Here is a 23,843-nt window from a genome sequence, read left to right as displayed (position 1 = left end):
GGCACCTAGCAGTGGGACCCTGCTCTCCATTGTGGCTTCAAGGCACTAACTGTAACACAAGTAATACATACTTACTTTGTATAGAGACAAGGTGCGGGAGGTCATCCCTTTCATTGGACCAACTTCTGTTGGAGACAGAGACACGCTTTCAATGTCTATTTCTTTATATGTATTCTAGGTGCACTGTGCCACCCTTCTGGGCAGCTGCATCTGTATTTCCCCCTTGTGGCCCACCAGGGGCTCCCACTCTTAGGATCCTGCCTCCCCCAGCCATCCCCTCCCTTGGGTGGAGTCATAAATCTTTCTCCCTTCTGACCGGAGTCTTTCCAGGCTGCGCAGTTTCCTGCCAACGCCGTGAGTTCCCCAGCAAAACAGACTGCCTCCGCCAGCCTGCTTTGCTTTCTCCTCGGAGCCTGGAAATCGCGTAATTGCCCACCGTTGCGTTCCCACACAGCCCTTTCTAAGGCCACATCTACACTACCATTTATGCCGGCAAAACGTATGTCGCTCAGGGGTGTGGAAAAAACACTCCCCCGAGCGACATACCTTTCGCCAGCATAGGTGCTTGTGTGCACAACGCTGTGTCGGCAGGAGAAGCTCTGTAAGCCCACTAGTGTAGAGATGGCCTAAGCAAGCCCATTTATTCTTAAGGTAAAAGCGCTACAGAGAAAACACACTAAAACAATAAAAGAACCTTCACGCATGCTACTAAGCTTACCAGGGTTTGCCCCAGCTCCAGCAAGGGCTCCGGCTGGAGATACATCCTTCCCACCCCACCGAGGGCGTTCTCTGTGCTCAGAAGTTCCTCACAGCTGTTCGCTCAGAACCAGCACACCCGTGAATCTGTTAGTCGCTTCTTTATAGGCCTTTTGATCCTGGGAATAGGTAATTCCTAGACCTAGGGTCCCTCCCCAGGGCAGAGCTTGAAGAGATCAGTTCTGGAGGTGGGTTCATTCTTGTCTTAGCCCATCGGCTAAAAGAGCCCTTTGAAGCTCATAACACTTCTCTCCCAGACAAGTGACCTACAATTCCCCCCGTCACACACGGACATTTTACATTTGAATACAATGAGCTCCCAAGGGACTTGAACGGAATTCGGTACGGTTTGTCCGGGGTCTCACATTGTACAGACACGTAGTATGCAGACAGTCAACACACTGGCCCTATGCATTAATAGCACAAGGAGCTGACTATTTGAATTTGTGGGGTCGTGGTTCCTTTCTCCAACCTTTGATTGAGCTCTGCTGCCGAAATACGCCAGGCCTTTCGGCTATATATAGCCCTGGTGTTAGCACTAAACGGTCCTTTTCTGGTCACCCCCTACCGTGCAGTGCCAATGCTGTCGCTTTGGCCGGCCGGGACCCCCGCACAGCAGGAATTGCATCATCTTTGCCGTGCAGAAGAGCCCTCCTGGCTTGCCAGCTCGGTCCGATGCAGAGAGGTGAGGCCGTCGCCCCGTCTGCACGGGTCTAGCGCTTCTGCGTGAAACTAACCCAGCGGCGTGCACACCCAGTGCCTTTGTAGCACCGGTTTAAACCCACTGACCCCGCAGTGGTGTCGTGGGAGCAGAGCGCTGCTTGGAGGCCTGCTCGCCCCCTGCAGTTCAGGGGATAGCCTGCATTTCTGGTTGGGTTTTTCCATGGGGGGAAGGGCATGCCCAGCCATTGCATCTTGCTGCCCCTCCGCCCCAGCTCCTGCAATGAGCTCCCACCCGACTGTATCCGTTTCACTGGCGTCTTCCTCCCAATTCTGACTGACAGGCGTTCTGGAAGCACTATTAAACCTCCTGCCCCAGGGCTTCAGCTGCCCTGTAGCTATTAGGGATCAGAATCAGACTGGTATGGGGGGCTGGATTATCCCACATCTGCCTGCTGTGGGGTTCTCAAACCTTCTGAAGCCCACGGTATTGGCCTCTGTGAGATGGATACGAGGCTAAATGGACCTTAGGTCTGACCCAGTCTGGCCATTCCCATGTCCCACGCTGCGGGCAGGAGGAGCAGAGAAGCGATCTGTAGAGTAGATGGTGACGTGGAAGCAGCAGGATCTTACGCAAGACATGAATTAGGGGCAGGGCGGGGTGCAGCATCGTTCCCTGCTAGGGATGAGCCATAGCTGCCAGCCACCCGGCATGCATGCAGTCCTCATGGACTTCTACGCACGTTTCCATCTGTCTTAACTCCAGAACTTGAGCCCAGCACTGTTCTCTGCCACCTGCACTGGTCCCCCAGCCACCTTCATTGCTTATCCTACGCCCTTTGGTAGGATGGGGCCTGTCCTAGAGCCCTGCTTCTGATGCCCAGTGCTTGGCACAGGCATTTACATAATGTGTCATGAATCAGAGTGCCCATTAAGCATCACTGTGCCCTGTTAGACTACCACGATGGCAGTGATAAGGGGGAGGGACAGAAAAGCCTTGTCTGCTCTGAGTTCTCTTAAATGTTTCTGTCGTGCCACTATTATGGTGCAGTTGTACTTGTGGTGGGAGAGGTGGGATTGCTGATGGGGCCAGTGCACTTTCCAAGGTGCTCCCAGCAGGGTTAGAGGGCACAGTGATAAAAATGCTGGTGTCTCAGCCACCGTTAGAGCCCCCACTGTCGCTGCCACCAGTGGAGGTGCGCTGTTGGTAGTGCCACGGTGGGAAAGTGCCGGGTAGACACAGCCAAACTCCGGGTGTAGCCCAGGTCTGGTGAAACTTGCTATAGCTGTGAAGGGTTCAGATTCCTAGTGGATATTTGCCTACAGCACCAGTCCCCTGCTGCGTGAACAGCACAGAACTGGAGCAGGAGGAAGTGGCGTGGGTCAGGTGTGCAGGGCACTGGCCAAATTCCCTGGAGACACCCAGGGAGGGAATAGCATAGGGGGCTGTGGACTGGGATTGATGGGCATCAGCAGAGTTGGGGGGGAGCCAGGGCTGGTAAAGGGAGGGTGTGTGTGTGTGTGTGTGTGTGTGTGTGTGTGTGTGTGTGTGTGTGTGTGTGTGTGTGTAAGAGAGAGATGGGCTGTGGGTTGGCACTGAGAGGCACCGGCAGAGCACTGCATGTGGTGGTGGAGCCCAGGGCTGGACTAGTGGGGTGGGGGAGCTGTGGGTCAGGATTGAGGGGCATTGGCAGAGATGGGAAGGCAGGACTGGAATAGTAGGGGGCTGTGGGTTGGGAGTGAGGGGCATCAAACAGTGCTCTGTGTGAGGACCCAGGGTTGGGATAGCAGGGGCTGTGGGTCAGGAGTGAGGGGCATTGGCACAGCTGTGTGTGTGGGAGGAGCCCAGGGCTGGAACAGCACAGGTTGGCATTGAGGGGCATTGGCAGGGCTGGGGTGGGGGTGGAGAAATCCCATGGATGGGATAGCAGAGGGCCCCTGGCTGGCACAGAAGGAGCGGCTGAAGGTCAGCTGCAGGGGCATTGGTGGAATTCTTGGCCACGCTGCCCCTCATTCCAGGCCACGCCGGGAGCCCTTCACTTCCCTGAGTGCCGGCTCCACCTGCCATTTGCTTTTGAAAGTGGCAACTCCACCAGTGATCTCCAGGAGCGAGCCCCTCAGCTGGGCAGTGCCGGCACCCGTTCCTTGCCATGATGGCAAACTCCATGGCTCTCAGAGCTGCACCTTTGCCGCCGGCTCAGCCGGCGAAAGATCCCACGGCCTCTGAGAGCAGCCCCTGGTCTGGTGAGGACGCTGCCCCGCAAGCAGGTGGCTGGTTCCTGAGGCTCCCCCGCTGCTGGTCTGGCTCAAAGCTGTCCTGCTGTCCTGCTGCTCCACCCAAGTATGAGCATAAGAACGGCCATACTGGATCAGACCAAAGGTCCATCTAGCCCAGTATCCTGTCTACCAACAGTGGCCAATGCCAGGTGCCCCAGGGGGAATGAACAGAACAGGGAATCATCCAGTGATCCATCCCCTGTCGCCCATTCCCAGCTTCTGGCAAACAGAGGCTAGGGACACCATCCCTGCCCATCCTGATGACAGGAGTGGCTGGGTGAGGTTTTGTGGCCTGTGTTGTGCAGGAGGTCAGACTAGATGATCACAATGGTCCCTTCTGGCCTTAAAGTCTAAGTGTAGACAAGCCCCTGGTCGGTTATAATTTGTGCATCTCCCTTCTCTGGGGCACTCAGAATGTCCTGTGTCGAGCCGGATTCTGGTGGCTTGTTCTAGACAACTTTCATTTTGTTAGCACTGAGTTTTTCACTCCCGGTAAAGGAGAATGAGCTCTGGCAGCAGCTGCTTTACCGCCGGTGCTTCCTGCCTGGAGGGAGCTTATTCCACTGCTGCCTTAGCCTGTGATCCTCCTCACTGTTGGTCCCACCCAGCAGGGTTGATTCTCCACATGGGCTCCCCGATCGCCCCAGGAAAGGCTCACCCTGGCTGCCATGGGAGACTGACCACATCTGAGTGACTCGCCCTTTGCAGCCTCCTGGGAAGCCATAGGGGGAGGGATGGCAAAAAGCTGAAGAGGGGGAAACGCAGCCTGGGAGAAATGAAAACCCAGAATCCTTTGAACCCGTTGCTCCGGCATGAATTTAAAACTGGCCGCTGCAGGTACATGAGCAGATCTGGGGATGGGAGCCCAAGAAGGCACCAGATGGTGCTGTAGTTGCTGATTGAACCAATACTGTGCCCCTATACATCAGCTTTCCCTTGGGGGGGACACTCAGGGCCTGATCCAGAGCCCATTGAAGTCAACGGGAGTCGTTCTGTTGATATAAACAGGGATTGGATAAAGCCCTCGACTGCAGGGTGAACATGCCTCTGGATAACGTCTGGCAGAGAATACACACATGACTCCTACCCCCAGTTAATGGAGCTGGGTCTTCGGTGCAAGCGGCAGGGCTAGTGCTTTTGGTGCTGAATTTTCAGTGAGCCTTCTGGGCAGATTTTGTGACCTTGCCAGCACCATCTAATCAACTTCCTTGGTGACACCGACAGCAACGGTCTGTCTCGAGTCATGCACAGCCAAACGACCCAGAGGAGGATAGTCAGAGAAGCTCTCAACGCACATGGGACCATATCTCTGATGGCAGCATGCTCGGATTTCAGGAATTGAGGACCATCTTCCAGTTTCTTACCAGAACCACGATCGATCGTCTCATTCAGTTCAGCAAAATTTGCAAGCAACGCGAGCCGTGCGGCAATCCAGCACAGGGGCGTAACCAGCATTAGATGTCTACACAATCGGTGGTATTGGTACTGTTCCAGTAGGTCGCGTGGAAACTAGTATCCTGAAGCCAGGCTTGATGGCAGCATTTGCCCTGTCAGCGTTACAACTGAAGTAAAATCTGTTGGGATGCATCATGAATAAGGGCCCTACCAAATTCACCATCTATTCTGGTCAATTTCACAGCCCTAGGATTTGAAAATTAGTCAATTTCACGTTTTCAGAGGTTGATGTCTGAAATTTCAGGGTGTTGTAACCATGGGGGTCCTGACCCAAAAGGAATTGGGGGGGGGGTGCAAAGCTGTTGTAGGGGGGTTGTGGGAGTGCCACCCTCACTCCCTCACTTCTGTGCTGCCTTTAGACCCACCTCTGGATACCTCCCACTGCTGCAGGAAGTTCCTGATCATCTCCTCCCCCGAGCAGCCGTGCAGGGGAAGAGCAAGTCTTGTCCCTCCCCAGCCTGGCTGGGACTAGCAGTTAGGAGCCCCCGGCTGGGGGTAGTAGAGTGTAGTAACTTATTCCATTCAGACAGCTGGTCCTCCTGACACCCACTCCGCTGCTTTGAAAACAAAACCAATTTCCCATGATGCGCCGAGAGATGGTGGAGGCATCTGGAAGAGGAGAGGGGGGCTGTGAGGCGGCAGGATTGAAGGAACCTGGCAGCAGGAGAGAGTGGGTGTGAGGATGTGAGTGGGTAGAAGTGAAATCAGGAGCTCATTCCAGATGTGGAGGCAGGTGTGTGGATGTTGGGGGTGGGGGGGGGTGTCAGGGGGCTACCATGCAGGTCCGAAAGCTAAAATCTCACCCCTTGTAATGATGCTGCCTTTGGTAGGACACAACTGAGAGTATCAATACAGGACAAATTGCTTAGAGCAGGGCAGTTACAGCCCAAAGCTAGGTGTCCTTTAAGATTAAGGCACGCCAAACCAGCCAAACAGAGAGGACTTTGGTTTTACCCCACTGGCTAACCACAAGTCACACAAGCAATTCCCTTAGACACTCCAGTTTCCCAGTATCACCACCAGTGCCACTCGTTATGGGCATGACTGGTTATGAAAACCGATACCCCAGTAAAAGAAAAAAGTTCTCCTGATCCCAAAGGACCAAGTCCCAGACTCAGGTCAAATGATAACTTAGATCTTACCCAGAACACACACTTACAGCCAATTCTTATTAACTAAACTAAAATTTATTAAAAAAGAAGAGAGAGTTGGTTGAAAGATCAATATACATACCGACTTGAGTTCAATTTCTTGAGATCCAGATACATAGCAGAGATGGTGAGTTTGTAGTTGCCAAAAGTTCTTTTAGATATAGTCCATAGGTTATAGTCCAATGTCCATATTCAGGGTGACTCTAATCAGTGACTGGGGATCTCAATTCTTATGGCTCAGGGTTTCCCCTTCTTAAAACCCAAAGCAGATCTGAGGTGAAGCAGGATCGTGTCCCAGGGTTTTTATACATTTCCAGCAGCCTCTTGGCCTGAGAAAACAATAGGTTTAACTTTCTGTCTCCCAAACATTATGGCAATTAGCATAGGGTAATTTATCCATTAAATAGTTCAGATACAGGTTACCACAAGCTTCAAAGAGACAGAGAGACAATAATACTATTTCACTCAAGTGTCTTCCTAAATGTTAATATTCCTTTTTTGATCTTTGAATCAAAGCTATAGCAATAGACAAGACTTGTTTGCTTACATCACAAGACCTGAGCAAACAGCTCCCCTTCTACCTCTAACAATGCAGGCTTGTATTTCTAAGCTCTATTCATTTACAGATCTTCCTAACAAGTCTTTAAAGTTTGGCCATGGGTCAGGTCAGTCTGTGAGTTAATTTACTCTTTCTGGCCCTGTGTCACCTTTCAATGAGAGATTATATTACACTCCTAAGGTCACACCCCTCTAAAATGATCAGCTGAGAGACAGCAGCCTCCGCTTGGCACCTGATTTTCCGTTGTGCAGCCCCCCTGTACGAACGCTGCCACATCCGAATGGAAGTGTTTCACACCCGCTTAGCGCAGGTGTGAACGGCTGCACAAGACACAGGGCAAGGGCGGGAAAGGAGCTGTCTCTGTCTGCAGCCACGGTCTCACCGGAGAAGCTGCTCATGTCTGTAATGCAAGCGAGACGACTGGTTCCTCCTGGAACACCTGAGCAGCTGCAGCTCACTGAAATATTCCCCCCTGCATAGCTCATAGAAAGCTGCAGGCGGCAAGGATCTCTCGGGTGACAGACGCATGAAGCTTCTTTCTGCTAGACACAGGGGTGGGGGATACCCACCTCCAACCCTCCACTGTCACCCCCACCTGAAATCCAGAGATCTGAGCCGATTACTCTGTTAATTCATCCTAGCAGCTCCCTGACAAGTGAATCACCTCAGCAGCGCCATAGGACTATGAAATCCTGCCGTGCCTTTCATCCTAATTTCCAGAAGCAGAGAGGCGACGGCCCAGGCATTTCCATAAATTACAGTCAGAAGCAGAGAGACTTATTTGCTCGGCATTGCCATGGAAAGCGTGATAGCTCCCGAATTCATATAGGAACATCGAGGCTAGAAAATGGGGGAAAATAGCCCCCTCCCCTGTGACTAACTGCCAGCGTTAGGGGCTTTTGGAAGAGGCCTATGTGTGGGTATTATGGGTCCGGTGGTTCTTTTTGCAGGAGAGTCATGGGCTACCCGCTGCTCTCCTGGCCAGATCCCAGCATGGTTCCCGGTTTGATCCATTCCCCCTGCGCTGCCAGCTGTGCGTCGTTCAACGTGGCTGGGCAGCTGCCATGCTCCACCCCAGCTACGGTGGCATGTCGGTGGGTAGAGACAGCTTGGAAAGCCCTGCTCCAGGAGGAGAGGTGCTGTCCAAATGCGATAGGGGTCCAGTCTTTGGGTGGGGTGCTAGGGAGGAAAACGAACGGGCCCCTGCCTCAGCTTTTGTTCACCCAGAAAGGCAGGGCTGGGCTCGCTGTTCTGCCCTGCCTGGGTCAGGGAGGTGGGGGTAGCAGCCCTGGGGGGGGCTTGAGGTTTCTCTGGGCTGCTTCTCCCTCCCACCTGCTCCTCCCCCTTTCCTTGCCAAGCTGAGGGCCTACTTCCCCGTCTCTGTTTCTTTAGATAGGGAGGTCTGGGGGTTCTCCCGCTTTGCTGGCCCTGGCTCCAGCAGGGTGGGGGGCAACCGTCAGCAGGACCGCATAGCCCCTGGCATTGGGGGGGGGGGCAGCCTTAGAGAGTGGAGGAGCTGAGAGGCCCCGGGGGGAGTGTGGGTCATGTTTTGGTGACTGGACCCCTCCCCGCCTCCCACCCGTTGGACTCTGCAGGTGGGCGTGACAGCGGCACGTGACACTAACGAGCTGTTTGCCTACTGCCCGATCTGGCAGCCCCGTGGAATGGCAGGGCCCTGCCCCTCAGGCACACATACAGGAGCTGGGCCTCACAGGGGCATGGTCGCATGACCCATCTGTGCCTGTCACGAGCTTCACAAGGACAGTGGGGTTCACACCTCCTGCCCCCAAAGCACTGGCCTCTCCCTCATGAGCTCAAGGAGAATCCCCTTTAGCTGTTAGCAGGATAGGATCTATGACACGCGGCTGCTCCACTCTCGTTCCGTCTGTCCGAAAGCAGCGGTGCCCACTATGCTGTGTGAAGCAGTTCGTTGGAAGGCCTGCTGGCGCGAGCTGTAACTCCTTAGCTTGGCAAAGGTCTCGGAGACCCTGGGGTGGAATTCACGAGAGGCATGTGTCTGCTCCTGTGTCTATTCAGCCTTTGGACGGGAACATCCCGGGGGGCGTTGCAAAAGTTACAGCCACGGGATTCTGACGCGGCTTCTCTCCGGCTTGCAAGCCGGCAGGAGGCAGGGGAGATGCCTTTGAAGGGAGGTTGCTTGTTTCCTTGCCCCGGGTGCGTTTCGTCTCTCCAAACACCTGCCTCTGTTGGCGTCTTCCAAGCATCTAGCTGCCAGCCTGTTTGCTTGGTAGCCGTGTCAATTTGTGAGCCCGCTCTGTGCCCAGCCGCAGGGTCACGGCAGCCCAATGTGAACCAGCGGCGGGTTTGGTGCGGTAGCATCCGCCAGGCCAATGCCACTGTCTCAGCTGGGCTCCTCCTTGCTGACCCCGCGCTCCCAGGGGGGCAGCAAGAGATCTGGGCGGCTTTGCTCCCTCCTCCCCTCCTGTGAGCAACGGGGATGGCTCGTCTGCTTCCGTCCGCCTCCCTGCAACACCCGGCCTGGAGCCCGGAGAGGAGACCCTGCTGCAGACCACCCCACCCCCAGGCCTGGGAAAGAGAGGGAAGAACCCCAGGGGCTGCAGGGGCAGCAGAGCTGAGGCTGGGGGGGCAGAATCGATCGGGGGACAGGACTGATTTGGGGATTGGGTGCAGACTTAAGTGCTGGGCCGGGAGATGGGCAAATATTGGGGTGATTGACCCCCCCCACTTATTTTGTGCCCCTTTAAGTGCTGGGTGTGGGGGGATGTCAGGGAGCCTGTGACCCTGGTTTATGTTGGCTTCAGCCACAGCATGAGTTAGAGCAGCTATGTAGCATCCCTCGCTTGTTAGCAGCCACGTGCCATCCTGAACAGGGCTGAAAGAGGGAACTGGTTGCGGTGTGTGGAGGTCCTGTTTTCTGTGTACTGTGCCTTTAAAGGGAGAGGAGCCCCCGCCTGGGGGCCGGCCGCTGAGGCTGCTGCCATTTTGTGTCTCAGAGTTTGCAGAAGGTTGCGGTGAGTTACACACTGCGCTCTCTCTGGATCAGAGACTTACTCCTCAGTCTGGAAGGGGCCTCCCTCGCCATGGCAATGCCTGCTCTGCTCTTTGCAGGCGGGAGAAAGGAGCCCAGTGAATTAGCTGTGTCCAGATTGCAGTTTTCATTTCCAGTCCTTAAATTCCCAAAGGGACGAGAGCAGGGTGACAGCTCCGCTCGATGGTCTGAGGCAGGCTCGGCAGCGTCCAGATGCAACACGCGCTGGGTGCAAGCCAGCCGCTCCAGCTGTGCTCTCCCAGAAGCCCATCTGAAGCTCAGTGAGGCTGGAGAAGATCCCAGATGGTTTGCTTACCACACGGACTGCCTGTTCCTTGGAGAGCTGCAGCTGTAGGTTCGTAGTGCTCCTCTGATCCTGCAGGCTGCTGGAGCCAGGGCCGGCTCCAGGCACCAGCCGACCAAGCACGTGCTTGGGGCAGCACCTTGGAAGGGGCGGCCAATCTTGGGGTGGCGGGGGGCGCTCAGGTTTTTTTGGTTCGGTGGGGTTTTTTTGGGCTCAAGGTTTTTTGTTTGTTTGTTTTTGTTTCAGCAGCGCGGCACTGGGGGGGGGGCGGGGGCTGGCACGGCGTGGTGCTCGGGGTTTGGGTGGCCCGGCGAGGCCCGGCACTCTGGGGGGTGGGAGGCTGGGGTTTGGGCGGCCTGGGGTTTGGGCGGCCCGGCGCTGGGGGGGGGGACGGGGGTTTGGGCGGCCCAGCGCAGCGCATGGGGGGAGGCGGGGGTTTGGGCGGCGCGGCGCTGTGTGGGGGGGTGTTACGGCAGAGGGGTGCTCTTTTTTTTTTTGCCTGGGGCGGCAAAAAAGTGAGCCAGCCCTGGCTGGAGCAAAGGCAAACGATGCTGATTTGAGACAGCCCAGCGTGCTGTATTGAATTTTCTGCTGGGTAGTGCAAAGAGCAGGCCGGTTTCCACTTTGCCCTGGACAGTGAGACCAGGTCCAGTGTAAATCCCACAAAACTGGATATGATCTAGCAACAAGGGTAGCAGAATCCCAGATAGTCCATGGTCCCAAATGACTTGGGACCATGCAACCCTGCAACCAGCTGTATGTAATGAACATGCCTGAGGTTTCGCTGAATTATCAAAAGCTTTCATAAGTTCCCCCGTGATTGCTCTCTGGCCCCTGTTGGTTCCCAGGGTCAAGTCTTGAAGCCTGATGTCCCTTTTAACTGGAGTTACTCAGCAAAGGGACTCGGACGGTTCTGTTCTATATTTAATCTCTGATTTTCTGTCAAAGGGCCTCAGTTAAAAAGTCAAAGCTATTTTTTTCCCCAGCTGTCCCTACTGCAAACTCCCCTCCCCGGCTCTGCAATCCCAGCTGGGCTCGTCCAACCTCTCGCACTCTCCATAGCAATAAAGGATCTGGTCAGTGGAAGGTTTTGTGGCTGGGGTAGCAGCCCCCGGCTTGCTCTCCCAGCGCTGTATCACTTCCGCAGGGCTAGCTCTGTGTCACTGCAGAGAAGCGACTCCGGGCCCACGGGGAAGCGCACACTGTCTAAGGTGATGCTGTAGATTTTATTCACATAGGGTTTTTGTTTTTTTTTAACTCTAACTGCGCTTCAATGCATTTGTGCTAATGGCACCCCCCAGACGTCCTAGAACAAGGCTGTACGTGGGCTCCTGGAAATAAACCAAGGCGCTTGGCGGAGGTGTGACGGCCGCACCTGTAGGCAGACGCGTGAGCCAGCAGTGATGTGACTAGCTCCAGTAACGATCGCAGCGATGCTGCGGCAGAACGGGCCGGCCACTCAAGAACACAGCCAGGGTCCTGGGGGGGCTTGTCCAGCCCGGGCTGCTGCAGCTCGACGACTCTTGGTACCCACGCTCGTTAGATCAGTGCTAGCTCAGGGTGTCCCGCTTGCATGGTAGATCTACGCCGACCTGCAGTTTAGGCCCTCGCACCTTAGCAATCAGTGTGGTGAAGCGGTGGGATTTGGTGGTTAGGGCATGGGACTGGGAGTCGGGAGACCTGGGCTCTGTTCGTGGCTCCGCCAGTGATCTGCTGGGTGACCTTGGGCAAGTCACTCCCCCCCCCAAACACCGTGTGCCTCAGTTTCCCTTCCCTACCCTTTGTCTTGGCTACTTAGCCCCTAAGCTCTTCAGAGGCCGGAACTGCTTCTCGCTGTGTCTGGACAGAGGCTGCTGGGATGCAAATAATTATAACCTAGGCCCTGATCCTCCATCTGTCTATCTCAGGTACTGACCTAGCCGATCGCCACGGTGTCTGAGCAACATACAACCTGTAGTGCCTTTATCCTCACCCCCCACCCCGGCAGGCAGGGCTGGGCTCTTATCCCATTGCACAGATGGAGACCTGAGGCCCAGAGAGACAGAGGCTGGATCATGCTGCATCCCGGCGCTGGCAGCATGCAGGGCACCCGTAGCTACGTGCCGGCGACTGCCCTGAAACGCTACATGTCAGTGGGGGGAGGCAGCGGGGCGCTGTAGCCAGGGGAGGCGCTGCTCGGGCCGCATGGAGCGCATCCCCTAGGGGCTCGGGCATGGCTCGGCTCGCCTGCCTCTCACCCTCTACGCTGCTGTTTATACCCAGGCTTGGGGGGCGTGCAGCGTCTGTACTCCACACGCCACGGTAAGGGGCAGACCGTGTAGACCAGAGGTCCCCAGACTGTGGGTTGAGCCCCCCTAGGGGCGCAGAGGAACATTCTGAGGGGCTGTGGCAGGGCTCGGGCCAGCCCCCACGGGGGGAGAGGGGAGGGAGCGCCACCCGGCCCTGCTCCCGCTCCCAGCTATGCTCCGGCCCGGCCCCCCACCTGTGGCCCCTGGCTGCAGCTCCATTCCCGGCCCCACTCGTGGCCCTAGACTTCCCCCCAGCTGTGGCCCCAGCCTCAGTCCGCTTACCCCCATCCACATCTCCCCGCCCCTCCCGGAGCCGGAGCCGCAGCCCGGCCCTAGCTCGAGGGGAGGGACATGGACGGGGTGGAGGGACGCGACCCTGAGAAGTTTGAGGACCACTGATGTAGCCCTACCCTAGGGTCACACTGGATGCCTGGGGCTGAGGAGAGAATTAAACCCGGGTCCGCCAAGTCCTGGGCTAGCGGGTCTAACCCCTGGGCCAGCCTTCCTCTCAACCAGTTCGGCACAGGGAGCCCGACAGGGCTAGCACGTTTCCCCCTGGAGCTGGACCCAACCCCCGTGGCTGTTTCCTTAGGACTAGCGTTAGTTATATAACGTGCCGCCCTCGCTCCGGTGCACACGCTGCTCCAGGGACTCTCTCTAATGTGCCGTGGCAGCAGCCTGGGATTCCAACGGGCACATGACACATTTATGGCACGGGGCGCCGGGGCAGGCTTTGCACGCACAGATCTCAGCATGGAGGGGAGGGGGGGACGCCTGGCAGGTGGCTGGCAGCCCGTCCTGCCCGGCCTTAACTCAGGGCAGGGGATGGGTCCCTGGCTCTGGGCTGTCCTCTCCCAGGAGACCAATGCAGCGGGTTCAGGCTCACAGCGATTCCTTGTCATCTGGCTTGTGGGGAGCAGTAGATTAGGTGAGGGGGGCAGGGCTGGCCATAACTAGAAAGCGGGTACTTCTACAGTCTACCCCTTTCCTCCCTGGGCAGGGCAGGGCAGGCTAGTGGACGGGGCACTGGGTTGGGATTCAGGAGACCTGGGGGCTAGCCCCAGCTCTGCCACAGACCTGCTGGGTCTGTCTCTGTGACGGTTTCCCCTCCCGCCCTGGGTCCATCCAGCGGGCGCTCTTGGGAGCGGCTCTGTCTCTTGGCATGCATTTGCACCAGGGGGCTGTGACCCAGACCATAATTAGTGCTTGGACGCGGGGGCTGGAATTCCTACAGCTCGTTAGCTTTTCATCCCTCCCCTGTGGGTACCCAGCACCGTTCCATTGACGAGGTCGCTTGGGTGAGAGGCCAGATGGGGGTGTTAAACACCCAGTTCTCCCTTTTCAACCTTTGTTTTGCCCTTTAATTCTGGCCCTTCCCTGGCGCTCAGCTGCTCTGTTTACGCCGAGTTCTGCTGCTGTTTCCGAGGCCACGTCAATACGTGCAGCGCTGCACAGCCGGACCGATCCAGCTGTGCCGGTGAGGCGTGTCTGGTGAAGCCACTCTGTGCCGGCAGGAGAGAGCTCTCCCGTCAGCAGAAAGAAACCCACTTCTGCGAGCGGCAGAAGCTACGTCGGCGGGAGAAGCTCTCCCACCAACATAGCGCTGTGCACACCGGTTCTTATGCCGGTGTAACTTATGTCGCTCCGGGGGTGGAATATTCACGCCCACGAGTGACATACGTTTTGCCAACATAGGCTGTAGTGTAGACATCGTCTCAGTTTCATAGTTTTTAAGGCTAGGCGGGACCATCGGATCCTCTGCTCTGACTTTACGTATAAACCGAAGCCAGAGAACTGCATCCTGGCGCTCCTGCCTTGAGCCCAGTAACGTGTGTTTGGCTAACGCAGATCTTCCAGAAAGGCACCCGGTCTTGATTTGAAGATTTCAAGAGCTGGCGAATCCACCACTTCCCTTGGCAGTTCGTTCCAGTGCTTAATCATCCTCGCAGTTAAAAATTCGCACATCACTTTGGCTCTTGTCTGCCTTTCTCTGCTGTAGGAAAGAGCCCTTTAGTACCTGATGTTTTCTCCCCATGAAGGTACTTAGACACCATAATCAAGCCACCTCTCAGGCTTTTTGATCAACTAAACAGATTAATCCTTTCTGTCTCTCGCTGTCAGGTATTTTCTCCAGCTCTTGGATAATTTTTCTGGCTCTTTTCTGCACCTGCTCCAGTTTTCAACGACCTTTAAAACATGCAGCCACCCGCACTGGACTCAGAATTCCAGGCTCGGTCTCACCAGTGTTGTAGACGGAGGTGAAATCACCTCGTTTCTCTGACTCACTGCGCCCAGACGCACGAAACTGCCGGTCACTGATTCCATAGATTAGCTTGAATTCTTTCTGTAACTTCATGGACACATTCCGATTCCTCCTTGGCCCTTTTAAACTCTCTGTTTCGGGTTGAAATCACGTTGTCAGTGCGCCACTGAAGCGAAAGACGGCGCAGCAGGGGTTAAACAACCCTTGGGCTCATTTCTGTGCTCTGATGTTTAATAATCTTTCCATCTCTATTTGGAGTAAACAGAGACAGTCGAGCGGGCGGTACATAGAACTGTAGGCATGGAAACCCCCACTGCAGTCACAGGGCACTGCTCGTTTGGTTGAATGACTCTGGCTTCGCTTTACCATCTGCCTGTCGAGGGTATTTATCTGTCCGCCGGTTCCCGTAGGGTCCGAGCACTGGGCGATCTTGAGCGTGTTCCCTGTCGCACAATCCCGGGCGGTAGGGAAGGGCTGTTCGCCCCGTTTGCAGATGGGGATCCGAGGCCCAGAGAGGCTGAGGGCCAGATTTACAAAGGTATTCAGGAGCCTAGCAAATGCAGATAGGCGCCTAGTGGGGTTTGCGGAAGTGTCTAAGTAGGTTAGGTGCCTAACTCCCATTGGAAGTCAGTGGCAGGTAGGCACCGAACCCACGTCAGTGCTTGTTATGAAATCCCACTAGGAGCCTAAATACCTTTGAAAATCTGAGTTGCCAAGGTCCTGCACGGAGCTGGACCCAGCTTGCCAGAGTCCAAGTTACCAGCTGGGACCCCCCTGCTCCCCCATGACGAGCTAGTCCCGGGGTGGGAGCTAGGATCTCCGAGAGGCAGCCAATGGGAGGTTTGCTTTCCTGCCGACAGGCAGGCCACCTCTTCTTGAATCAGCCCCGTGTTTTCTTGTAGCAACTGGACAAACGTACAGACTTGAGAGAGTTCATCATTTATTACAGGGCCGCCCTGCATCCTTCACACACGTCACCGGCACAAATCCAGCTTGCTCCGGCTTCCCACGGCCAAACATCCCCCAGCGCGATAAAGACGATGCGGCCCCACTCCGCCATCCCCTTTGCAAAGGGGCACTGAAAGGATCCAGCCAATTATTAACCCCCACCAGGCTTAACACAACACTGCCCGTTGCAACTTCTGTTACCCTCAGGTCTGTGGTGCCCACCAGCGCAAGCTCCTGGAACATCTCCAGGGTGCTAAGGAACTGCCATGCTGGGTGACTTCCTAACCGATCCCCGAGGAGGATGCAGAAGAGGAAGGGGAGAAGAGGCTGATGCAGTCACATCTGCACCTCTGCCGCAGGCCATGTGCTTGGGCTAGGATAGGCAGGCGTCAACTGTAAGATCTTGGGCCATGAGCCTTTGAGAGCATCAGTCTCATAGGGCTCTAAGAGGAAGGATGGCCCAGTGGTTAGAGCACTAGCCTCGCTCTCGGGAGTTCTGGGTTCAGTTCTTCACTCTGGATGACCTTAGGCAAGTCACTCATCTCTCTCTGCCTCAGTTTCCCTTCTGTAACATGGGGATAATCCGTACCCTTTGGGGATGTTGGGAGACCAAAGATTGTGATGCATTCAGGCCCTATGGCAATGGGCGTCACGTAAGAATTGCAGTGCTTACAGGGAGCAGTAAGGACCTGTGACAGATCTTATCCTTTTCCCCATCACTGGCGTATCATCCCCAGCTGCTGGAATTGGTGGCACAAGACTCTCAGCTTTCATTTGAAAGAAAACCGTTTTCTAGCCCACGTGGTTGCAGAGAAAACCTTGAGAACATGATTCCGGTGCGGCTCCAACACCGGAAGGCGAAGAGAAAGATCCCCTACGTTTATTGTGGTTTTAAATCTCAATCTCATGATTTTCTGGGGCCTGACTCGAGATTTTTTACTTCTTTGGGGCTGGCAACACCCCAAAGCCCACCACCCATGTATCCAGAAGCATCTGAGGAAAAGGTGGTCCCAACAGACACGTACTTTGCCTGTATGGGCTAAAGGAAATGAGACTAGCCAGTGTCCCTGGAGAGAGCACAGTGTGGGAGACTCATGCTAACAGTGGCCATTTTGAATGGATTCATGGGACATGCCCATGCAGACAGGCTGCGGGGCCGGAGACAGCATTGGGTTTCCATAGCCAGGTACAGCGCAAGAGTTGCCTGCTGGGTTCATGGCACTTGAGCTGTGGGCGAGGGGCTCTGGTTCATTGGGGTTCCCACACCCCCCTGAGTTCAGGCCCTGAGACGGCTGCTCTGATAGGCTGAGTGCTGCTGCTTTCCCGCAGGCCGGAGAAACTGCCTCCAAGTGGCTCTGCCGGAGTCCCATGCCCAGAGACCTATCTCAGGATTCGACACGAATCCCTGGGTGCTGTAGCTGGTTTCCTTCCATCTCTTGTGGGGATTTGCCCCAGTGTAGAGACTGGGTGTGGGGACGCCAGCAGCGACTGCTCGCTGTATTACACAGTCCAGGAGCTCTCACCCGTTAAGCCACCCAAGGGTGCTGCGAGGGTGAATTCAGGTTTGGGCGCAGTTCGAGACCCACGGAAGGAAGGCACTACAGAAATGCAAAGCCCACTCCTAGCTAGGTCTCCGCAGTTGTCCCTGTTGTGCCTGGGGGCTTCACAGAGGGGGCAGCAAAATCCAGTCCCTCTCCCCCGCGGCTGAGCTACAGAAGAACCCCCATTCGAGTTAGCAGAATAGGGCCTATGGCCCAGAGCAGATAGACTCATCAGCTATACACACTATTAATGCTGAGGGCAGGTCAGAGGCCAGGAAGGAGGAAGAATGCTCTGTAGATATTTCTGCAGGACGGAAATTGTAAGAGTTAATTAACTAAACAGAAGGCTAGGAATAAAAACCAGGCGGACAAGCAGCAGCCCCCCAGCCTTTGCAGGAGACTTCTTTGTTGGCATAGAGCTTGACAAAGCCCTGGCTGGGATGATTTAGTTGGGGATTGGTCCTGCTTTGAGCAGGGGGTTGGACTAGATGACCTCCTGAGGTCCCTTCCAACGCTGAGATTCTAGGATTCATTGCAGCAGGTCCTAGGCCATGCCCTCTTTGGGCAGATCACCGCTGGCACAGGTTGGTACAGCCTTTTCCAGAAGCCTGGCACAAAGCAAACCCCCGCCTTAAGGGAACACAAAGGGCACCTTTGTGTGTCTGCTCACGAGCTCCGGCTCAGGATCTGGCCCCAAGACTCCATGGGCCAGTTACTTCTCAGCCTCTAGGTTGAGGGTGACAATGTGGGGCCCAACTGTGGGGTTTGTTTTCATGGCATGGCCACTAGGAATGAGACTGAGACCCCCCCCCCCCCAATTCATTCCACAAACAGCCCAAGCAGATGGCAGTGATTGTCAGCCACTGGGGCCCCCGAGGCGAAAGGCTCCGACCCACGGAGGCACCCAGTCCACGTGAGAGAGGCTCCCACGGCGAGACACAGCACAACCTCCGATATAGCGCACCCAACGAATCGTTCACTGGCGACATCCCAGGACTCCCTCCCTCCTTGCCCTGGGATCACGTCAGCCCTGGCGAATCGGAGCCCATTATAATAACGACGCCACTTAACGTGAGTCATTTCTCCTGGCAAACTCGGCGAGGAAGCCGGCTCCCCGGAGGGCTGCGTTGCGCTGCTGAAAATAAGCACCCGCAGGCACCCGGATGAAATGCGTCACCAGGCCCAGCTCTAAGCCGAGGGGGGGCCGGGAAAGCGCTCCGAGATGCGGCGCTCCCATGTCCGTGTGAACTCTAGCAGTCCGGCAGCGTGGGTGCAGAAAGTCATCTAAACTGCAGAAGGGAATGGGGAGAGGAGGGGCGGGCAGATCTCAGATACATCCCCCTCCACCCAGCCCTCTGCAACATCCACTCAAGTTCCTAGCCCAGAGCGTCCCATCCTTCGTTTAGGGCCATTAGAATAGCAAAGCCGAGCCGCTTAGGTGCAAAGCCTGAATTCACGGCCCACGCAGGGTGTGACGAAGTGGGACTGTTCTTAATGTTTTCCTCAGTTTCCCCTATGCAGTTCTTAAGTCTCTAGGTGGTGGGATAAGGGTGTATGGTTGCTGCAGAGCAAAGGGCCAGTGTACATAAATGCCCGACACTCTGTCTCCTAGCAACTGATGGCCTGGGCCCCTCCTCTGCAAAGGTGCCAACTGAAGGTGTTGGAGACAAAGGGATCAGGTGACCTCCGGGCCTGGGAAAGAGACAAAGCCCAGAGAAGGAGGGGCTGGACAGGAGTTTGAAGTTAGCTGGGGACTGGAAGGGAGGGCAGACGAGGGTCTGCCTCCCTGGGCCCCAGAATGGACCCGGCGGAGGGGTCCTGTTCGCTGGACCTACAAGCTCTGTTTTAGACCGTGTTCCTGTCGTCTAATAAACCTCTGTTTTACTGGCTGGCTGAGAGTCACGTCTGACTGCGAAGTGGGGGGTGCAGAACCCTTTGGCTTCCCCAGGACCCCACCTGGGCGGACTCGCTGTGGGAAGCGCATGGAGGGGCATATGCTGAATGCTCCCAGGAGAGACCCAGGAGGTGAAGCCGTGTGAGCTTCTTGCCCTGAAGACGGTCTGCTCCGAGGGAGAGGAGGCTCCCCAAAGTCCTGCCTGGCTTTGTGGGGAGCAGTTCCAGAGCATCGCCTGGGGCCTCCGTGACACAGGGTGTCTAGAGTGTGCAGCAAAGCAGGTATACGCACTAGACGGGGCAAGCAAGACATGTCTCCTGGCAGCCATGTGGATTTGTCCTTCCCTAATCAATGCGGCTGTTTGAGGGGGAAGGTCCGGCTCAGCACAAGGCGGGAGTGAGGACAGACACTGCATGCGCCCGTCGCACAGGTATTAATAGCAGCCTAGATGGGGAGGCGTTGCTTAGGCGAGTAGAGCCAGGCCAGAATGCTAGGGCGTGTCCTGTACACAGCTCTGGGGATGCCCAAGCAATGCTGGCTGTGTCAGTGGCGCTATTTGCACGAGAACCTGTGACAAAGGGCTTTTGGGGGGGCCTAGACGTAACTCTCAGAGGTGTTGGGAGAGACGATGCAGAGCCCAGCCTAGGGTCTGGGCCCAGGGATGGTAAGGTCGACGGATGGGTGCTTGCTATGCTGTGCTCCTGCCTTGCTTTAAGTGGGCTGGTTTGGCTCACTGGATTCACCACTGGTCACAGCCCCCGAAGGGAAGAATCCACACGTCCCAAGGCCAGCCGGACCTGCTGGGGAAGCGTGGTCGATCCACGGGGGGCAGTAGCACAGGATTGGGTCTAAGGGTGGAGAATTGCAGGGGGAAGTAAAGGCACAAGGCCGGAGACCCGGGGTGGGGGGGGGGTAGAGGTGCTGCTAGCCCTGTAACCAGGACAATGTGCATTCGGGCCCTGTTACCCAGGGTGCCCGGAGCAATGGATAATTATACCTACCCCACTGCTCCTTCCCTCTCCCCTATGCAACCCCCTTTCCTGCCCCAAAGGGCTCAGGAAAGATACAACCCAGCGTAGAAGTGAAGGGGTTTGGTCCAGTTTTGCCAACCTCAGGTGGTTGAAAATGGTGAGTCAGGCCCCTGAAATCATGGGATTTTCGTTTTAAAGTAATAAATGTTTGAGTCTCGGGTGTTAGAGCCATTAGGAGTCACATGGTCCAGCTCTTGTGTCAGCTGGAGAGAAGGTTAGAAACTCTTTTTAAAATGAGAGCTGAGATTCTCAATCACCTGAGTCCAGGAGCTGGGGCTTTAAGAAAACTTCCACTAGCCCGAGACTCGGGATAAAATCACCGCAGTTGGCAGCACTTGTTCCTCTATCTTTTTAAGGGTTACTTAACAGAGGGGCATGGTCTTGGTGTATTTACATTATTTATGACTCCAGTATTGACCCTTCGCCTCTGATCAGCCTGTGCTAATCTCTCCACCTCTCTCCCCACCCTCGCTACTGGTTGGCAATGTTGAAACTGGCCCCGTCAGCATTCCTGCCTGTATTTGTAGGGTCTGATAGGCAGTGGGCGTTAGGGCATGAATTCGGCAAAGCCCTGAAGGACACGTTTCAGAACATGCCTAGATCCCATTGACTTTGATTGCACTTAAGCGTGTGCTTAAAGTTAAGCATGTTTAAGTACTTTGCTGATCAGGGCCTTGATATAAACACACGGCACAGGGGTACAACCCAGGTATCTGGTGAACGAGGGCTCAACTCTGCCTCGGTTTCCCCCGCCTGTTTCACGTGTGCTGTAAATTGGTTGCTTAGGAAGCAAAGTGAGTGATGTCTGAGGCTTGGGGTGTTTCCCACACTCCCCTCTTTTGCATCTGCATAGGCTCATGTGCCCAGCCGAGATTTCTGCCTCCCATTTGGCCCTGCTCCCTGAAGTACTGCTATAGCAGGGCAGAGCAGTGGTGTGTCTCCTTGGCTAGCTGCTGCCTGCTCGCGGACTCAGCCCTTACTGATGGCATGGGGAGAGCTTTCTGCTGCAGTGATGCTGCAATTTTTGGTTTCCCGCCTCTCCCTCCCAACCCAGGCAGGCTGCGGGGCCCGCTGAGGTGAGTCAAGGGGTGGAGGTGGCGCTCCGTCCCCACGCCCTGTCGCCTGGGGCTGAAGCCTGGTCCTTGGCAGACCCCCTGAAACCTCCTCGCGGCCCCCCAGGGAGCCACAGAGCCCCGGTCGAGAACCAGTGCCTTAGTTAACCAATCATTAGCTTGAACCTAGCCAGCACCGGTAACAATAGTAATGAAGACGCACTGGTGGGCATCCCAAGTACATAGCTGGGTTTGTACCGGGATGGCTAGGCCGTGCTCAGGCTCATGTCACCGCATCCCTACTACTCTAGGTTACAGCTCCCGCAGGGATGTGCCCACCTGGGCTGGAGCCACTGCTTAAACCGTGGTGTAGATGCAGCCAGAGTGAAAGTGCCCAGTGGGGGCAGAGGGGTGATTTGGGGGGTGAGGGGCAATAAAATGACTGGCGTTTGGCAGGAGTCCCAGCCCTACGCTTGCCTAGTTATAACACGCCTCAGAGAAAGGTCCAGCAGCCAGAGCACTGAATGGGACTCAGGACGCCTGGGTTCTATTCTGCATAGGTTCTCACGCCACCCTCGTTGCTGGGGTATCCGAGCACCTTCCAGTCGTACACTGAGCCACCTGACTAGCATCTGTCATGTGGCTGTGCCGCTAAACCTCGCACGAGGCACGTCCTTGCCCCAAGCCTCAGTTTCCCCTGCCACCCTTGGTCGGTCTCGTCTGTTCACACTGTATGCTCTTAGGGGCGGGGACTGCCTCTGACCATGTCTGTGGACAGTGCCTGGCACAACGGGGCCCTGATCTCAGGTTTGAAGGAGGGTTTCAGACCCGCCTCCTCCCCCCCCCCCCCCCGAGCTTTCCCTGCATGGCGTACTGTAGTTCAGGCCCGTGGGCTGCCCACACCTCTCTGATCACCGTGACTTCTCCTCTCAGATGGTGACCACAAGAACCCACCAGCTATCGGCCCGTGCAGGCGTGACCCGGTGGAACCTGGCTAAACTCAACCATCTTGTTGTGGCTTTGTTTCTGAGCCCGGTGGCCTTATGGTGTTGTTGCCACCGGGGTGCTGAGACAACCAGATCCTGCTTCTTTTCAGGACCGGGCCCCGAAAGGGTCGGGCGTGTGTGTGTGGTGGGGAGAGGATTTCCAAAATAAAACTCCTTGGATAAGAGACAACGAAATGCAGTGGCCATCCCCTGGGAGAGCCCGCAGCTCAGCCCGGCCCAGCTGGGATTAGCTCCCAGTGCTATTCCAGAGCAGCCCCAGGGAAGCAATTCATCTAACGGGATTTGGGTAATCCCCCGCTAATCCCCTCCCCTACCCCATCTACCTGTGCCTGACCCTTCTCTCTGGGTCAGCTCCTTTCGCTTCAGCTCCCCTCCCACTCCGGGGTCATTTTTCTCTCCTCCTTTCCCCTCTCCCTTCCTCCCCTCGATGTAGCTTTCCCTCCCCTCCCTCGGACTTGTCTATTTTTACCCTCCAACTGGGCCTAAGGCTCCTCCTCAAATCCTGAGCCAGGCCGTGCCCGCCTGCTTTTCACGTCCTCCTCACTTTTACACTCTCTCTCTCTCTGTGTGCGGCTCATTCCCTCTCTCCTTCCCAGGCTCCCTCCCCACGCCCGGCTCCCTTCTGCTGCAGCAGCGAGGGGACCTATATATCCGAGCCAGCGAGGAGGTGTGTCTACTGACATCACCCTATAAATACGGTGCAGCAGTGCCGGAGCGTAAAGGGGGTCTGAGGGCGGGGGGGTGGGGGAGCGGGAGCACTGCACGAAGGACCTTGCCTGGGAATCTCTTCCCCCAGAAAGGGGAGGCTGGGGGCGCGGGCAGAGACTTGGCAGCTTCCCAGGCACATCTTTCCCTGCTCTCCCCGGCTGGCAGGGAGCCCCGGGCAGCTGCAGGCGGCAGACGGAGCCGGGACACGCCTGGCACCGAATGGTAAGAGGCATGCACTTTTTCAGGAGTTGCGGCCCCACGGCTAAGTTGTTGCAGCCGGACACAGGCTGCGCTGGTGGAGGCATGCCTGTGGCATGGCTAGGCGAGGGTAGGAAGCCGATCTCTGTGTGTGTGTGTGTGTGTGTGTGTGTTCGAGGTGGGGGGGGAAGCCGCCGCCTCTCCATGTGGCTAGCTATTTTCTGCTCTTAAGAGCTGTGCACATTGGTGGTGGTGGGCAGCAGAGGAGAGGGGAGACGAATGACTGACTGTCTCTCACAGACGGGCTTTGCTCCGAAATGCCTGGGCTGTAGCCGGATGCTGCGTGGAATCGCTTCGCTTTGACTTGACGTGGGTTGAGTGTTCCCCGGGCAGTTGTCTCCCTGAAGTGATTTTTGAAATGTACCCCCCCTCTTCAAAAAAAATTCCCCATCTCTGCGTATTTAACCAGATCCTGGCACGGCACTTCGGCAGCCCTCTGGAGGAGTGTTGTGCGCAGGGAGAGGCGTATTAACGACTGTCCTATGGAGAGAGGGCACCGTGCCCAATCTCTCCTCCTTTGCAGCCGCTTGTCCCCGCTTTTCTTGCCTGCGGTGCCTCATCCCTGCGGACGTGGGACCTGGCTGAGACGCCCGTGCCTCCCGCGGTCCCGGCGTGGCGTTTTGGGTGGGAAGCCGGGCTCCGTTGGTGCCTCGAGATGACGATGATTTAAGCATTAATACG

The sequence above is a fragment of the Emys orbicularis genome, chromosome 8 (genome assembly GCF_028017835.1).
Source record: "Emys orbicularis isolate rEmyOrb1 chromosome 8, rEmyOrb1.hap1, whole genome shotgun sequence".
NCBI lineage: Eukaryota > Metazoa > Chordata > Testudines > Emydidae > Emys > Emys orbicularis.
This window is presented reverse-complemented; position numbering follows the sequence as displayed.